The following is a 19580-nucleotide window of genomic DNA, read 5'->3' as shown; positions in this document are numbered from 1 at the left end:
GTTTGGACAAAAGAACGACACTTGTGGAAATTAGACTATGGGCTATTAATGGGCTTTATATTTGTTTAATTGAATGATAGTTCGTTAATTTAATATAAAGATTTACAATTGAATGTACCTATAAATAACCATATACACTCGATCGGACACGATGGGCGGGATATTTATAAGTACTAATAATCGTTCATTTAACCGGACATGTGAATGGATTAATAGTCAATGGACTTATTAAAACAGGGGTGAATTATATACAAGGAAAATTGGTGTAATTATAGTTTAAGTCCCCAATTAGTTGGAATATTTGACTTCGGATATAAGGATAATTTGACGAGGATACTCGCATTTTATATTTATGACTGATGGACTGTTATGGACAAAAACCAGATGGACATATTGAATAATCCAGGACAAAGGACAATTAACCCATGGTAATAAACTAAAATCAACACGTCAAACATCATGATTACGGAAGTTTAAATAAATATTTCATATTTCATCGCACTTTTATTTTCTGTATTTTTATTTAATTGCACTTTTAATTATCGCAATTTTATTGATTGTCATTTTATTTATCGCACTTTAGTTTATCGCACTTTAATTATTGTCATTTACTTTAAGCTTTAAATTAAGTTATTTTTATTTTTAATATTTTACATTAGGTTTTAACTGCGACTAAAGTTTTAAAATCGACAAACCGGTCATTAAACGGTAAAATCCCCTTTTATAATAATAATACTACTTATATTTATATATATATTTTTACAAATTTATTTTTAAAAATATAGCGTTAAACTTGGTTAGTTCCCTGTGGAACGAACCGGACTTACTAAAAATTACACTACTCTACGATTAGGTACACTGCCTATAAGTGTTGTAGCAAGGTTTAGGTATTTCCACTCTATAAATAAATAAATAACTTGTGTAAAATTGTATCATTTTTAATAGTATTTCGTAACAAAAATATAACTATTTCGTATACACCTCTACGCACATCAAGTATTTTTGGCGCCGCTGCCGGGGAACTGCTTAAACGCCGGAAGCGAAACGCTATATATATAAAAAAAAGATTTTTATTAAGTCGTAATCTATTTTTGTAAAAATATACGTTTTAAAAATTTAAAAATACAAAAACAAGAAAAAGAAAAATATATCTATATTTTTAAGTTTAGTTAAATTAAAAAGTTTATATTTTTATTTATTGTGAAAAAGTTATAAAACTAATAAGTAATATTTATATACTAAATATATTTATATCTTATATATTTTAAAAAATAATAATAAATAAGTAATCGGTCTACACTGTAGCAGCCCATTCGTACACTTGCTTGAAATCTTGTGAACTTAATCCTTGGTTCATCTGTGGGGCATGACATTCCTTTAATCAGTGTCACCCAATCGGGATATATACCATCGGCAAGGTAATAACCTTTGGTGTATTGATGGCCATTTACCTCAAATGGTGCAGATGGAGCAATTCCGCCGTTCTTTAATGCATCAAAAACCGTTGTTGACTCCCGATCTCTCGGAATGTATCCACGAACTCTAGGAATACGAGGAACGAACTCTACTTTGGACGCTTCGTCCAATTCTTGAATAAGTTGGATAAGACGATATCCTCTGAATCGGAATCGGAAGCTAGTAAATATGATGCCATAATTTTTTAGAGTAAAATTTATAAATATTGAGAGAAAGTTGATGTTTTTTGTTGTGTAAAAATGAATAAGAAGTGTTGTATTTATAAATGAAATTTTTTATAAAAAAATGGCTAGAAAGCCGTTTAACAATGGCTAGTGCCACGTGGACCAACCAGCAACAGACACGTGAAATTGACCTTTTTTTCGTTGCAGCTCCAACTAACGCCCTTATGTGATGAAAACTGATGCCGCGTTGATGGCCGTCAGTTTGTGCCATGTGGGATTGACGAGGCAAACTGATGCGGCGTTGGAAGTGGTCTATAATAACAGTTATATATAACATGTTATAAAATTTATAACTGTTATTATATATATATATATATATATATATATATATATATATATATATATATATATATATATATATATATATATATATATTAATCAAGAGGGAAACACTTTTTTGGGGGGAAGTGGGGGGAAGTAATTTTTTTTCATTTTTTGAAAAAACTTTGTTCACGAACATTATAGATTAGATGAAAATATGAACATTTAAAAAGATACTTTGTGATGAATGTTATTATTTTGGTGGAAAAACGCTCGAAGAAAAAAATAAAAACATTCAATGCATTGAATGTTTTGCTGCTGAGTTTTTTTTAAGGGGTTAGAAATTCGGGTTTAGAAATTAGGGGGTTATAAATTAGGGTTTAGCTATTAAGGTTTAGAAATTAGGGTTTTGGGTTTAGAAATTGGGAGTTGATCCGTACACCACCTTGTTTTTGCCATACACCACCAAAACAATTATTTAGACAGTTTTACACTTCCTTTGAGAAGTTAAGGGGAGTTGGTGGTGAACAAAAGGAAGGGTAAAAATGTCCAAAAAATTTATTTAGTTGTGTATGACAAAATAGAGGTGGTGTACGGATCACCTCCCTTAGAAATTAGGGTTTAGGGTTTAGAAATTAGGGTTTAGATTGAATATTTTAACACGAACGATTTGGAGTTTAGGGTTTAGGGTTTTGGGTTGAGGGTTTACGGAGTAAACCCGAAAACCCAAAACCCTAAACCCTAAACTTTAAATCGGGCTAAATTCGAAAAAACACTTCACACAAGATGAAAACAAAACGATGCAAATAAACTCAGCAGCAAAACATTCAATGCATGAATGTTTTAATTTTTTTATTCGAGCGTTTTCCCGCCTTAATAATGACATTCATCACAAAGTGTCTTTTTTAAATGTTCATATTTTCATCTAATCTATAATGTTCGTGAACAAAGTTTTTTCAAAAAACGAAAAAATAAAAAAAAATAATTTGCTTCCCTCTTTCCCCAAAAAAGTGCTTCTCTCTCTCTCTCTCTCTCTCTCTATATATATATATATATATATATATATATATATATATATATATATATATATATATATATATATATATATATATATATATATATATATATATATATATATATATATGCTGGTAGATTAAAAAACTCTAATAGATTCGCGGATCGGACTTTACCTGCTACGACAACAATACAACAACAAAACTCAATCTCACATAAGTGATGTATGAGGGAGGTAAGATGTAGACAATCCTTCCCTATCCTAGAATGAAGGGAAGTCATTTCTTCACCCTCTCAATGTATTATGGATAAAGAAAGTCCTATATGTCAATATTCTATGGATAGAGAGATTGCTTTTGAATGAACTTTCGACTAATAAGTAGCTTAAAAAAATGTGTGAGACGCCGTGAAAATGGTCTAATCAAATATTCATGGGTTTTAAACCTAAAAAGATCAATTTAGGTACTTAAATATTATGGGTATCATTCATGGGTTTAAAACCTAAAACCCACTTAATTTATGAATGATCCGATCTCTAGTTTTTAAAATGAGTGATTTCGGGGTTGACATTGACCTTTTAGCAAGTATTATCTTCTAATATTGTCAAAAATTGAAGAACAAAAACATAATTTAGTCTTGTCGTGTTGAACAAAAGCGTAAAGGGTGTGTTTGTGTTACCGTGTATGAGAAAACAAAAACAAAAAGGTTCATTTTTACTTTATATATTTATATACTCCGTGTTTTTTAGCGGCTCATATTATAAAATAATAAGTGGGCAAGTACTTTTCAGTGGCTCATGCTATAAAATTCTAAACTTAAAAAATATATGGGGTCCTACAGTTAAATTTTGTGGTGTCATCTAAAATTTGTAATAATTGTTTGTGAAAAAATTTCCGTAACTAACAGTGTCACGAAACTCCACGGGTTTACTAAACTCGCCACTAATTGAATTGCATAAGATCATCGATCTATAACAGGCCATTTCACTAATTTAAGAGGCCTTCTTCAAAACAATCCTTATACACGTAAAACTTTTCAATACATAAAAAGATAATTTTACTTAAAAATCATCGATAATTTTTTTTTTTCACAAGACCCCTAGATGCATTTTCAATACATATAAAAGATAGGGAGTAATACTATTAAAAATTTATCAGTCGATAAAATAGGCCTTTCAAGATTTTGAGGACTTAAAAATTTTAAGCTCTGTTCGGTTGCTCATTATGCATATGCTCCGAAGAAGATGCTCCTACATCCATATAAAAAGAAATACGAAACATTTGTTATAAAATATTGAAATTAAATTATTTTTTTTTTTTTTAGCACCTAAAATTAATTAGTATTAAACACATCTGTTGGTGCAAAGATGGAGTACAAGTTTCTACATCTTAATTAAGGAAGTGTTTAAACTTTTAAACCTATCTTGCAATGCCAAGAAACTTGAAAGAGAACAAGGAAATCAGTAAAGGTTATACAAGTGGTTGCAAAGTTTGCGAAACCAGAAACTAACAAAAAAAATTTTAAGCTCAAAAATAAGTAAATTGATAAATAGTTTGTTTATATAATTGTTATATTAGGCATCATAATATATAAAATGGGTTGTGCCTCTTCTAGCTCCTCACCAGTGAGGATTTTGTTCTTGATAAAATATGTTGCTTATAATATTGGGTATCTTTTAATGGGTTATGATGTTGGAATATTAGAAAGAAAATCGATGGTGGATGTAACTTTTCTCGTGCATGTAAGCATACAATTGGAAATAGGTGGTCGTTCTTCTTTAGGAGATATGTGCTTCTAGAAGACTAGTGGTTTATTCAAGAAATCACAGTCTAGTGGTTTATTCAAAATATCACATTTGGATAATGTTAGTGTATAATGTGTGATGCCCCGTACAAAATTAACGTGTACGGATCATCAACAACATGATCATTACAAGGTCAAACACTATATGTTGTTTTAAAATAAGTTTGCATTCATAAGAAATGGTGACGTCATAACCAACAACAAAAGTTTTACAAACGATAGTAAGCTTCTACGAATAGAAGCAATTAACATAAGTACGAGACCCAATGGTCATTACAAATTCATAGTTTCAATAGTAACATAGTTGTGAATGCAAGATAAACGTTTCATGCTGAGACATCTCTAACAAAAGCAGCGGGAGTCTACACAGCAAGACTACTACAGCGGAGACATCAAACCTCTAAGCACCTGAGAAAACATGCTTAAAAATGTCAACACGAATGTTGGTGAGCTATAGTTTAAGTATAACAGTAATGTAAGGTAGGCCACGAGATTTCAATGTTTCAAAACAGTATGAAAAGTATATGCTTAACCGTGGGCACTTGGTAACTAACTTAACGTAATATCACCCCCTAAAAGTACACCTGGCGAGTGCGTAAGTTTATGAAGTATTAAACACCGGATGTCAAACCCTATGGATCCATATCTAAGATTCGCGTTCACCGGTTCAAAAACCAATGACTAAACGTTACCGAGCTAAGGGGAAAGTTTATGCCGTTGTATAACCCACACATATATAAAGTTTAAGTACTCGTGCCTAGTATGTAAAACGTAAAAAGCGCACGTATTCTCAGTTCCCAAAATAGTTAAAGTAAAAAGGGATGCTATAACTCACAGTGAAAAGTAGTAAAGTCGGTACGAGATAAGTAAGCAAGTAGTTGGTCCGAAAGGTCCTCAACCTAAGTCAAAAGTTACTAAGTCAGTAAATCGTTCCCAAAGGTTTAAAAGTATGTAAATTAGATCTTAAGTATCATCATCATCAACAACATAAGTAAAAAATAAAGTAAGTTTCGAAATAGGGGTTGACTTTGTTCATCTACTACGACCTCTATACAAATCGAAAAGACGCGTAGTCAGTGGCTATGGTTCCGTATATGAGTCCTCCAACCACTGACCAATTTTCAGAACCAAACTCATCGTCGTTTAACCGTGGAGACGGTTTAAGTGCGAGTAGGTCAGAAATTTCAGCACAACGTTACAAAGGTGTAGTGACTTTCGGAAGACTATAAATCCTAAACCGTAAATCGGATTAAGACGAATCCTAAACGAAAAGTCATCTAATCGAACCGAACAATCTGGAAATAATCTTTTCCAGTAGCCCAGGTGACTGATCAGACCTCAAAAACAGTAAAAAAAAGTGCTCCGGTGGGTTCTTGGTGCTTGATGCTCATCACGGTTCTCATCCTTGATGCTTGTAGCTTCAAGTGTACAACTCGTTGATGTGTTTGCATCATCTTTACCAAATTTTTACCATCATGACACTAGTGTATGTCTAAGATATGTAGCACAACTCATTTAAGGGTTGTAAGAAGGTTGATGAACCAAAGTTACATCAAGATCTTAGATCCGACACATAAATGAGTTCTAATAGTAATATTAAGCTATAAATTTGAATGTAAACTAAATAAACAAGATCTTAAGTTGTAGAACATAGATATTAGTTAGATCTTGAAGATCCTAGACTAGAAAGTCTAGATCTAGTGTTCTTAAGTTAAACCCTAAGTTATAAAACTTGGATCTTTACTTTAATAAAATCATAAGTTATGAAACTTAGATTTTTATCTTGTAGAATGTATATAAGCTTATAAGCTTTTGTTTTAGACAAAATTGGAAGACCATAAGCTATAGAAACTTAGATCCAACATAAGTGTATGAAGTTATAACTAGAAAGTTTAACTTCCATGTTCTTGAACTTACAAAGTTTAAACTTTAGTTTCAAGAAAAATGAGATCAAGTTTAACTAGTAACACTTGACCAAAATAATAAAGTCGCGAATTTAAGTACATACAAAAGGAAGAAATAAATTAAAGTTACAAGTAACAAGTTCATGTTTGTTTCATACTTAAGAAGATTCAAGTCAAAGCTTGGATCTTAAGAAAGTAAACCTTAAGTTTCCAAAACATGAACACAAGTAAGATCTTAAAGCTCATGAACTTTAGATCTTTATAACTTTTCAAGTGTAGAACCATAAGCTAACAAGCTTAGATCCTTATTCTTGATTCCTCATCAAACAAAGGATGGAAGAAGCATGATTCATGAAGATACAAACTAGAAAGTTTGATCTTTAACAACAAACAAGTAAATTGATGATGATACTTGGTGATTTTTAAAGGAAAAAGAAGAAAGAAAAATAAAGTTGTTACTTACAATTTAGAGAGAAAAAGTTTAGAAAAAGAAGTAGTGTAAGAAGGTATGTGAAAAATGAAGTTCAAACTAGCAAATAAGTAACAAAAAAAAAATGGATCTCCCTCCCCTAGCCAAAAGGCCGAAGGTTTTGGAGCTCTCAAAGGGGTGTAGTCAACTTCAACTTTCATGTGTGGGAGAGTGTTGTATGCTAGGAAGAGTATAAAGTTAAATGCATGGGAAAGAGGTACATGCATGCTTGAGACATTCTTGTCTCCAACACTTAATTAATCTATGTTTAAACTTAATAAATCACTAGTAATATGATGGGCTCACTAACTAGTCCATTAAGTGGTGTAGGGTGGACCTTGATAGTCCAAGTCCAATAATATAAGCCCAAGTATAAGTAAGCAACAAATTAGTAGAAAGCCCAAGTAATTAACTACTTACATTAGTTAATTAGAAATAATTAATTATGAACGTAAATAATATTCGAAATATTATTCGTGAAAAGTATGTGTCGAAAAGACGAGTCGGGACATTGAAATGTCAATTACGGTAACAAGTAAAATGTATAAGAATACATTTAGTACAACGCAAATATTAATAATAAATATTAATAATATAAGTCAAAAAATTCAGGGTCGTTACATTACCCCACCTGTTAAAGAAAATTTCGTCCCAAAATTTTAAGCTGAGGTAGATGGAGGAGTTGGGAAAAGGTGAGGATACTTCTGCATCATTTGATCCTCTCGTTCCCAGGTAAACTCGGGTCCTCGTTTGGCATTCCATCGAACTCGGACGATCGGAATCTTGTTGCATTTCAAAGTTTTGACCTCACGGTCCATAATCTCAACAAGTTCTTCCACGAAGTGGAGTTTGTCATCAATCGTAAGTTCCTCCAATGGTATGACAAGTTCTGGTTCAGCAAGACACTTCTTCAAATTCGATACGTGGAAGGTAGGGTGAACTGAGCTCAATTGAGTCGGAAGATCCAGACGGTAATCAACGGGTCCAACACGCTCCAAGATTTCGAAAGGACCAATGTATCACGGGTTGAGCTTCCCACATTTTACAAAACGGATTACACCTTTCCAAGGTGCGACCTTCAACATTACACGGTCACCCATATTTAATTCGAAGTCTTTACGTTTAAGGTCGGCATAACTCTTTTGGCGATCACGGGCCGTCTTGAGTCTCGCTTGAATTTGGACAATCTCGTGGACGAGTTCGGGTCTGGTGATTTGCTTTTCGCCTACTTCGGCCCAACAAATAGGAGAACAGCATTTGCGGCCATACAACGCTTCGAAAGGTGCGGCATTAATACTCAAATGATAACTGTTGTTGTAAGAGAATTCGGCTAGCGGCAAATGCCTTTCCCAAGCCTTTCCGAAATCAATGACACAAGCACGCAACATGTCCTCCAAAGTTTGAATCGTTCGATCGCTTTGTCCGTCGGTTTGCGGGTGATACGCAGTGCTCATGTCGAGATGTGTCCCCAAGGCTTCTTGCAAGGAACACCAAAATCTAGAAGTAAAACGGGCATCTCGATCTGAAATAATCGATAAGGGCACACCATGACGAGATACAATTTCCTTTATGTATAGTTGAGCGAGTTTTTCCATCGTATCCGTTTCCTTCATGGCTAAGAAGTGTGCAGATTTGGTAAGACGGTCAACGATAACCCAGATGGTATCGTATCCTCCCACTGTCTTTGGTAGTTTCGTAATGAAGTCCATTGTTATCCTTTGCCACTTCCATTGCGTGATTTTCGGTTGTTGAAGTAACCCAGGGGGCCTCTGATGTTCGGCCTTAACTTTCGAGCAAGTCAAACACTTCCCAACATAAGTTGCAACGTCCTTCTAAAGATAATTCCACCAATACTGTTCCTTGAGATTGTGGTACATTTTACCGGCTCCTGGATGAATCGAATATCTTGACTTGTGGTCTTCGTGTAGAATGAGGCTTCGCAAATCCCCATAACTAGGCACCCAAATTCTTCCGGCAAAGTATCGGAGTCCAGTCTCCTTAACCTCGAATCGAGAGACGAGAATATTCAAGTGTTCATGGGAAATATTCTCCTCCTTGAGAGCCTCATCTTGGGATACTCAGATCTGGCTATTAAGATTCGAATGAATGGTGATGTTCAGGGCCCGAACACGAAGAGGTGCCATCCTCTCCTTTTGGTTCAAAGCGTCGGTTACAACATTTGCCTTGCCAGGATGGTAACGAAGTTCACAATCATAGTCGTTCAGTGTCTCGATCCATCGTCGTTGTCACACGTTCAGTTGTTTCTGATCGAATATGTGTTGGAGGCTTTTGTGGTCGGTGAAGATTGTACTTTTAGTTCCATAAAGATAGTGTCTCCATAATTTGAGCGCAAAAACAACGGCTCCAAGTTCGAGATCGTGAGTAGTGTAGTTTCGCTCGTGAATCTTTAGTTGACGAGAAGCATAAGCAATGACCTTCGTTCTTTGCATTAATACGCAACCAAAACCATTTTTCGAGGCATCACAATATTCGACGAAATCGTCACTGCCTTCAGGAAGTGATAAGATAGGCGCGGTGGTTAACTTCTGCTTCAAGGTTTGAAATGCTGATTCGTGTTCGGTTTCCCAAACGAACTTCTTCCCTTTGTGAGTCAGCGCGGTCAAAGGACGCGTAATCAGAGAGAAACCTTCAATAAATCTTCGGTAGTAACCAGCGAGACCTAAAAATTGGCGGATATGAGTCAGAGTAGTGGGGGTTTCCCACTTACTGATAGCTTCGATCTTTGTGGAATCAACTTTGATACCTTGATCGCTCACAATATGACCCAGGAATTGGACTTCCTTCAACCAACACTCGCACTTGGAGAATTTGGCATAAAGTTGCTCTTGTCTTAAGAGTTCAAGCACTAGTCGAAGATGTTGCTCATGTTCTTCTTCGCTTTTGGAGTAGATGAGGATATCATCTATGAAGACGATAACGAACTTGTCTAGGTATGGCTTGCATACACTATTCATGAGATCCATAAACACGGCAGGTGCGTTGGTTAAACCGAATGGCATCACGAGAAACTCATAATTGTGACGACCCGGGAATTTCTGACCAAATTTAAACTTAATCTTTATGTGATTTCGACACAATAAACAAAGTCTATAATGTTGAGTCCCAAAATCTTGAACTGTTTATACCAAATCATTTAACCTGTGACTATTACCGACGATTCACGAACTATTGGTTGCAAATTAATATATGTATATATATATATAGATACATAAATGTAAGTATATATATAATATCTTGAAATAATAGCAAATAAGTAAAATAATATGAAAGTTAATAAGTTTGATATATATATATATATATATATATATATATATATATATATATATATATATATATATATATATATATATATATAATACGATTTCTATATAATTGATGATTTTATATATATTGTAATATATTAAAATATATAAATATTAAATATATGTAAATAATTGGTAGACATTACGAAAGTAATAAATTGTAATAGAAATATATTAAATGTAACTGGTTAAAAATATAACTGTTATGACAAATATTATTATTACTAATTTCATTAATATCAATAATAGTAATATTAATAAATATTAAATATTAAAATTTTAATAAATTTTAATATAATGATTATCAAAATAAATACTTAAAATATATATATTACTAAAGAATGATTAAAATTATTATTTAGTTGTAATTTAGATATTATTAGCTAATATGATTAATACATGAATCATTTATTGATTATTAATAATATTATTATTATTACTAGTATTATAATTATTATTAGTGTTGTTTTGATATTATTATTAATAATATTATTATTATCATTTTTATCTTTATTATTAATTAATATAATTATTAATACATATAATTACTATACGGAGCATTATATAATCGGATACAAACAGGTTCCAAAATTTCGCTATCCCCTATGTTTAATCTGTCTGGCTAATCGACATATCTATCAAATTCAAAAACAGGATCAAACAAAAATCAGTTTCTATCATTATCAATTTTATATTTTTTTTCCTTCGGCCTAGTTACTCGTGATTGTTTATCTGAGTTGTTACACGTTAAATCAATTGACATTTAGACAAAACACTATTAGTTACTTTATATATTCAATTGGTATCCTTATGAGATGCAATCTCTTCTGCAATAAAAAAATATTAAAAACAGAAAAATATGTTTATACAGCTCGTACCTCTGCTTTGTTCTTATTTTTTTAAAATTTCGAATTCGAGTGAAATTCCAAAATGTGTAAATGCAGTCACATTAGCAATCTTCAAAGAAATCTTTCTACAAAATCTTGTATTCCAATTCTTATTATCGAGCTTCAATTTTGAAGTCAAAGTTTTTAAAACAAAAAGTCAAACTTTGTTCATCAATTAAATTCGTGTTGTCTGTTACGATTCAGGATCAATTGAGAATTTGGATAGTTTATATTTATGATTTAGAACCTTTTTCATGTTAGGATCATGAGCTAAAACTTTCTACAATTCAAAAATCAATTTTTTTTTCGTATACTCGTCGCACAAGCTGCTCCTGTTTTCTTTTTTTTCTTTTTTTTATCCAATTTATCACAAATAATCTTTTAGGAGTTGGTTATTAAGTCCTAAAATCGATTTTTGTAAGTTTTATTAAGACTACAAGGATTTTGGTTCGATTCCTGGTTGATTTAAGATAATGAAGAAGAAGGAGTTAGAAATAGATAGATATACAGTATATAGATATAAGATGGGATATTATTTCAGAAAAAAGGGCAACAGCCCAATGGTTAAAGGAGTGTGAAATAAGCAGGAGGTCTCGGGTTCGAGCCCGGCGGACATCAACTATTTTTTTTAAAGCCGTATGAGGTAGTTTATAAAGTCAAAAATCTTTATTTTAATTATTATTATTATTATTATTATTATTATTATTATTATTATTATTATTATTATTATTATTATTATTATTATTATTATTATTATTATTATTATTATTATTATCATTTTCATTATTGTTATTATTATTATTCTTATATAAGTATTATTGTTATTAGTATTATTATTAGTATTAGGACTATTAATATAAGTATTATTAAATATCATTATTTTTATTATTATTATTACTACAATTATTATTGTTATGAAAAAAATGATAATAACCCCATTAGGAATTGATTAAGTATAAATGTAATATTATGAATGAGATTGTGATAATATAAGATTATAAGCATTATGAATTGGTTACGAATATGATTAAGACTATGTGTCAAGTTATAAAATGTTTAAGATTTAGAACATGAATATGGTTATGATATAAAAATAATTATAGTTATGAAATTTTTAAACAAAGTATTTTAATTATTAACATTATTACTACTATCATGATTAATATTGTATTATGAATATTATTATCACCACAATAAGTAAAATTATTATTATCATTATCATTACTATTATTAGTATTATTATTATTAATAAAGTTATTATTATTAGTAACTCACTAAAAATCAAACTATCATTTTTTTTTTCAAATAAATAATTTTGTATATAAAATGTACTCAGTACATATACAATAACTATATTAATATTATGTAACATCCCGCCTTTTTCCGTTTACTTTTCCGTTTAACTATTTAAATTCCGTTATATGATTATGACATCCCTCGTTAATACGCGTTTTAAAAATATCTCGTTTAGGTAATTCACGCACCCGCAACCGAACTTGAGGGACTAGTTTCGCCAAAGTGCCAAAGAGGTGACAAGCTTTTGACTAGTCACCCCACCACCCATCTTTTTCTTTTTCATTTTCCTTTTCTTCTTCTACTTTCCATTTTTCTCTCAAATCTTCAAACAAAGAATCATCATCTAAATTCAAGCTAGCGGGTGTCTTGCAAAACAAATTACATATTTGGAATCCTTGCAACTTCCTCTTCGATTCCATACCGACTTCATTACATTTGGGTAACTTTCTAAAATCACTAGATTTTGTGTTCTTGATATTTTGAACTTATAAAGTTGTTAATTAGTGTCTATGGCTCAAGTCTAACATGAATATATGATTTATGTGCTCGATTTCGTTATTTGAAGTAACTAGCTTGAGTATGAACTTTGGTGTGTTTGATTTGGTAATTCGGTTGCTTGAATGTTGTTAAATGTTATAAATGCATGTATTAAATGTGTCCCTAGTATCACTAGCTTCAATTTGATGTGTAGGTTGCTTGAGAAAACTCCATAAACTTGATTAGTGATTTTGGTGAATTCGGGTTAGGGTTTGATAAGCTTGAAATGAATATTTGATGCATTGAATGCCATGAACTATTGTTAGTAAGTAGTTAGTTGTATTGTATGCTCGATTACCTACAAAACGGCATGTTGTATGTATGCATTAAATGCCCAAATCATAAACGTGCACTTATCAAATTTGAGTATTAAATGTGTGCATTAATTGATCATTTACTTTGGAAAGCCAATTGTTACAAATAACGTTTTTGGTTGGTGAAATGTATTTAGTTGTGTTCTTTGTCAAATTATCTTTCTAACGATATAAGATACGAGTTCTAAGTATTAGCGGTTTGCGAGTTATGCTTGAAAGTGTTTGGAATTGAGACTTGAACATTTGAGACTGACCAGGTACCAGTTTCCGTGTATTGTCACGGCGCGGCAATCCTTGGTCGCGGCGCGGCATAAGCCGTGTTCAGGCTCTGACCTCCTTGGTCAAATTATGAAAAATGTTTGGCATGCTATGGACCTCCGATTCACATGTAACTTGTTCTAACATGCTTATATATGAATAAAAACCTCAGAAAAATAGTTCGGGACCCGACCCGAACGCGTTGACTTTTTCGTTGACCTTGACCGACCAAAGTTTGACTTTTTGTCAAACTTAACCAAATGATTATGCAACCTTCCTAACTTGTTCCTATACTTGTAACTTGCATGAAACATGACAATTTGATTCACATGCTACATAATCGAGTCGTAACGAGCCATAGGACTAATTGAACATCTTTGACCTATCGTGTTTACCGTTATTGATACGACCTATTTGTTTAGGTCAAGACTAGCACTATCCTTCGCACACGTTACTTTGTGAAGTACTTTTCGTACGTGCACTCAAGGTGAGATCATAGTCCCACCTTTCAAACAACTTTTATGCTTTAAACTATGGGATGAGAAACATATACGTATCATACTTTTACACTTGAACACAAGTACGAAAACGAACATTCCACGTACGGGTTTGAACGAAAATCCTCAATTCAATTATCATTAGTTACACTTGCAGGGTGTAAACGTGAACTTATATTATGTGATCACATGGGCTTGACGAGCCTCATTCGGACTGTTCGCTACCGTTAGCGGATGAAATATATTTTCGGGTCTAGTGTATGTTCTAACACTACGCAAAGGGTACAAAACAGTTAAGTTTGATAATTGGGTGCCCGCGAAATAAATAACAACTTTGGAATGCAAATGATTTTGATAATCATATTATATTAAATCTTGTGGTTCAAATGCAACGTTTACTAAAAGACCTATGATTTCACCAACATTTTTCGTTGACAGTTTTCTATATGTTTTCTCAGGTCCTTGAAAGCTACTTGATACATGCTTCCGCACTCTTTTTGATACTTGCTTGGATGTCGAGTATACATGCATAGTTGGAGCGTCTTTTGACTACTTTAAATTGTGTCGCATAGGTTTCATTAGTACGTTAAACATTGTAATGTAACTAGTCTTTTGAACTACCTTTGTAAACTTGAAACATGCTTTTTCTTATGAAATGAATGCGACATATTTTGGTCAAACGTCATGATAAAGACTTATGACCACGCAACGGGACCTAAGTAGTCGGCGCCGTCAAACATGATTTGGTCGGGTCGCTACAGATGGTATCAGAGCGTTGGTTGTAGGGACTTAGAGTTCATTGGTGTCGACCCCGAGTCATAGGGTACATTGGTGAGTCTAGACTACAACCGGCATATAGACTTGAAGTAGGAATTACTTGACTACTTTTGCATTATACTTGAACTCGTCTATCATATCTAATTCTTATTCAATCTTAATCTCACGTTACTTGATTTAATTGACGCGCCACCTTGACTATATGAATTAGTGTTGAATGCATATATGAATTAGGGTAATATAATTTCCGGGATTATATTACGGTGACTCATACGAACATTCCGACATTTTGACATAAAGAATTTAAGGAACAATGCCTCCTCGTTGTGTGCCACGCCATGAGACTCCCGAACAAGCACTACAACGAATGGTAGCCACTGCCGTGGAAGCGGCCATGGCCGATCACTCCTCCAACAATAACAACAACCACAACAACAATCAAGGGGCCGGTAACTCGAGCGAAGGGTGCTCATACAAAGCCTTCATGGGGTGCAAACCTCACACTTTTGATGGAACCGGGGGACCGGTTGTACTCACTCGATGGTTCGAACAAACGGAAGCCGTTTTTAGCATAAGCGGTTGTCGAGACCAAGATAAAGTCAAATATTCCACCCACACCTTTGCCGATATCGCCCTCACGTGGTGGAACACGTATGTACAATTGGTGGGTACCGATGAAGCTCACGCCCTCTCTTGGGCCGATTTGAGGGAAAGGATGATCGTCGAATTTTTCCCTCGTGAGGAAACCCGAAAGCTCGAACAAGAGCTAAGAACTTTAAAGGTGGTCGGAAACGATCTCAAGGCCTACAATCAACGATACGCCGAGCTATCCTTGATGTGTCCCAACCTCGTGAACCCCAAATCTCAAAGGGTTGAACTCTACATGAATGGTCTTCCAAAGAGCATCAAACAAGGAGTGATGTCATCCAAACCCGCTAACCTACAACAAGCTTTGAACATGGCCCTCCAATTGATCGAAACGGTTGACGAAATCATAGTTCCGGCACCTAAGGCCAAGGATAAATCGGGCGGCAACAAAAGAAAATGGGAAGCCCCCCAATCAAGAAACAACTACAACAACAACTTCACCAAAAAGCCTTTCACCTCCGACGCCAAGAAAAGTTATGGTGGAAATAAACCCTTTTGCAACAAATGCCACAAACACTACTATGGTGAATGTAGTAATCTATTTTGCCACCGGTGCCAAAGGGGTGGTCATGTGGCCAACGATTGTAGAAGTGCCGCCCCCGTCGCTCAAAAGGTGTCCAATGCACCAAAACCGGGTACTTGTTATGAATGTGGCCAAACGGGTCATTTTAGAAATGCATGTCCGAAGAAGAAAGCCAACACCAACACACGCGACGAGCTTTCAACATCAACACCGAGGAAGCCCGAGATGACAATGAATTAGTCACGGGTACGTTTCTCCTCAACAACACTTATGTTACTTGTTTATTCGATTCGGGTGCCGATAAGAGTTTTGTATCCAAGACTTTGACTCATTCTTTTAACACTCCACCACTTCCATTAGATACCACCTATACCATTGAAGTGGCCAACGGAAAACTATTGAGTGCCGACACATATTACCGGGGGTGTACGTTAAACATTTTGGGTAATGAGTTTGAAATTGACTTGATACCCATGGAACTAGGGAGCTTCGATGTAATAATCGGTATGAATTGGCTAGCCAAAACGAAATCTCACATCCTTTGTGATCTTAACACAATCCGAATCCCTATCGAGAATGGTGAACCTTTGATCGTCTATGGCGATAAGAGTTGCACCGGACTCAACCTCGTTTCGTGTATTAAAGTTAGAAAACTACTCCGTAAGGGTTGTTTTGCGATCCTTGCTCACGTTAAGAACGTCGAGTCCGATGAGAAGCACATCGATGATGTGCCAATTGTTAGTGACTATTCCGATGTATTTCCCGACGAATTGCCGGGTCTTCCACCTCATTGACCGGTTGAATTCCAAATCGATCTTATCCCGGGAGCCGCGCCCGTAGCACGTGCACCATATAGACTCGCTCCATCTAAAATGCAAGAATTGCAAAGTCAAATCCAAGAACTACTTGATCGTGGTTTTATCCAACCTAGCCATTCACCTTGGGGCGCTCCGATTTTGTTTGTTAAAAAGAAAGACGGATCCCTACGAATGTGCATTGATTATCGTGAACTAAACAAATTGACGGTTAAGAACCGATATCCTCTTCCTCGCATTGATGACCTCTTTGATCAACTACAAGGGTCTTGTGTTTATTCGAAAATCGATCTCCGCTCGGGTTATCATCAATTAAGGGTTAAGGGGGAAGATATCTCCAAAACCGCTTTCCGAACTCGTTATGGTAGCTATGAATTCCTTGTAATACCATTTGGTCTCACTAACGCACCGGCGGTGTTCATGGATCTTATGAACCGCGTGTGCAAACCGTATCTTGACAAATTCGTTATCGTGTTCATCGATGATATTTTGGTCTATTCAAAAAGCGAAGAAGAACACGAGGAACACCTCCGACTTATGCTTGAACTTTTAAGACAAGAACGACTCTATGACAAATTCTCCAAGTGTGAATTTTGGTTAAAGGAAGTTCAATTTCTTGGTCATGTTGTAAGTGACCAAGGTATTAAAGTCGATCCAACGAAAATCGAAGCCATTAGTAAATGGGAGACTCCTACTACACCTACTCACATTCGTCAATTCTTGGGTCTCGCCGGATACTACCGTAGGTTCATCAAGGATTTTTCTTTAGTTGCTCGTCCTCTAACCGCTTTAACTCACAAGGGAAAGAAATTCAATTGGGCGACCGAACAAGAATCTGCATTTCAAATCTTGAAAACAAAGCTAACCACCGCACCTATCTTGTCACTTCCCGAAAGCAATGACGATTTTGTTGTGTATTGCGACGCCTCGAAACATGGTTTTGGGTGTGTGTTGATGCAACGAATGAAAGTCATTTCTTATGCTTCTCGACAACTCAAAATTCATGAACGAAACTACACGACACATGATCTCGAACTCGAAGCCGTTGTCTTTGCACTTAAAATGTGGAGACACTATCTTTATGGAACCAAGAGTACTATCTTTACCGATCACAAAAGTCTCCAACACATCTTCGATCAAAAGCAACTAAACATGAGACAACGAAGGTGGATTGAAACCTTAAACGATTACGATTGCGAGCTTCGTTACCATCCTGGGAAGGCAAATGTAGTAGCCGATGCCTTAAGTCGAAAAGAAAGAGCGGTGCCTCTTCGTGTCCGAGCCTTAAACATCACCATCCATACCAACCTTAATAGCCAGATTCGGGTAGCCCAAGATGAGGCTCTCGAGGATGAAAACATTTCACACGAGCTCTTGAATATTCTCATCTCTCGATTCGAAATCAAGGAAACCGGACTCCGATGTTTCGCCGGAAGGATTTGGGTGCCTAGTTATGGGGACCTACGAAGCCTTATTTTAGATGAAGCCCATAAGTCACGATACTCGATTCACCCGGGTGCCAATAAGATGTACCACGACCTTAAACAACTATATTGGTGGCCGAACATCAAAAGGGATGTAGCTACTTATGTTTCCAAGTGTTTGACATGTTCCAAAGTCAAAGCCGAGCACCAGAGACCGTCCGGACTACTTCAACAACTCAAAATCCCGCAATGGAAGTTTGAAATAATTACAATGGATTTTATCACCAAACTACCAAAAACGACGGGCGGTTATGATACCATTTGGGTTATTGTTGACCCTCTCACCAAATCTGCACACTTTCTCGCTATGAAAGAAACCGACAAAATGGAGAAACTTGCACAACTTTACATCAAGGAGATCATAGCCCGACACGGTGTACCTTTATCGATTATCTCCTATCGAGATGGCCGTTTTGTTTCTAGATTTTGGCGTACCTTGCAAGAAGCAATGGGAACGCGTTTAGACATGAGCACCGCATATCATCCCCAAACCGATGGGCAAAGCGAACGCACAATTCAAACCTTGGAGGACATGTTACGAGCTTGCGTGGTTGATTTTGGAAAAGCTTGGAACAAGCACTTACCTCTCGCCGAGTTCTCTAACAACAATAGTTATCACGCGAGTATTAAAGCCGCCCCTTTCGAAGCGTTATATGGCCGAAAATGCCGTTCTCCTCTTTGTTGGGCCGAAGTAGGCGACGTACAAATCACCGGACCCGAACTCATTCACGAAACCACCGAGAAGATCGTTCAAATCCGAGATAGGCTTCGGATGGCCCGGAGTCGTCAAAAGTGTTATACCGACAAAAGACGCAACGACCTTGAATTTCAAGTCGGTGACCGCGTCATGTTAAAAGTCGCACCTTGGAAAGGTGTCATTTGTTTTGGAAAACGTGGGAAATTAAATCCGCGGTATATTGGTCCTTTCGAAATCTTGGAGCGTATTGGAACCGTTGCTTAGATCTTCCGTCTCAATTGAGCTCCGTTCATCCTACCTTCCATGTATCTAACTTGAAAAAGTGTCTTGCCGAGCCCGATATCGTCATCCCTCTCGAGGAACTTACTATTGA

Source organism: Rutidosis leptorrhynchoides, chromosome 10 (genome assembly GCF_046630445.1).
Source record: "Rutidosis leptorrhynchoides isolate AG116_Rl617_1_P2 chromosome 10, CSIRO_AGI_Rlap_v1, whole genome shotgun sequence".
NCBI lineage: Eukaryota > Viridiplantae > Streptophyta > Magnoliopsida > Asterales > Asteraceae > Rutidosis > Rutidosis leptorrhynchoides.
The sequence above is the reverse complement of the archived record's forward strand: the minus strand, read 5'-3'. Positions refer to the sequence as shown.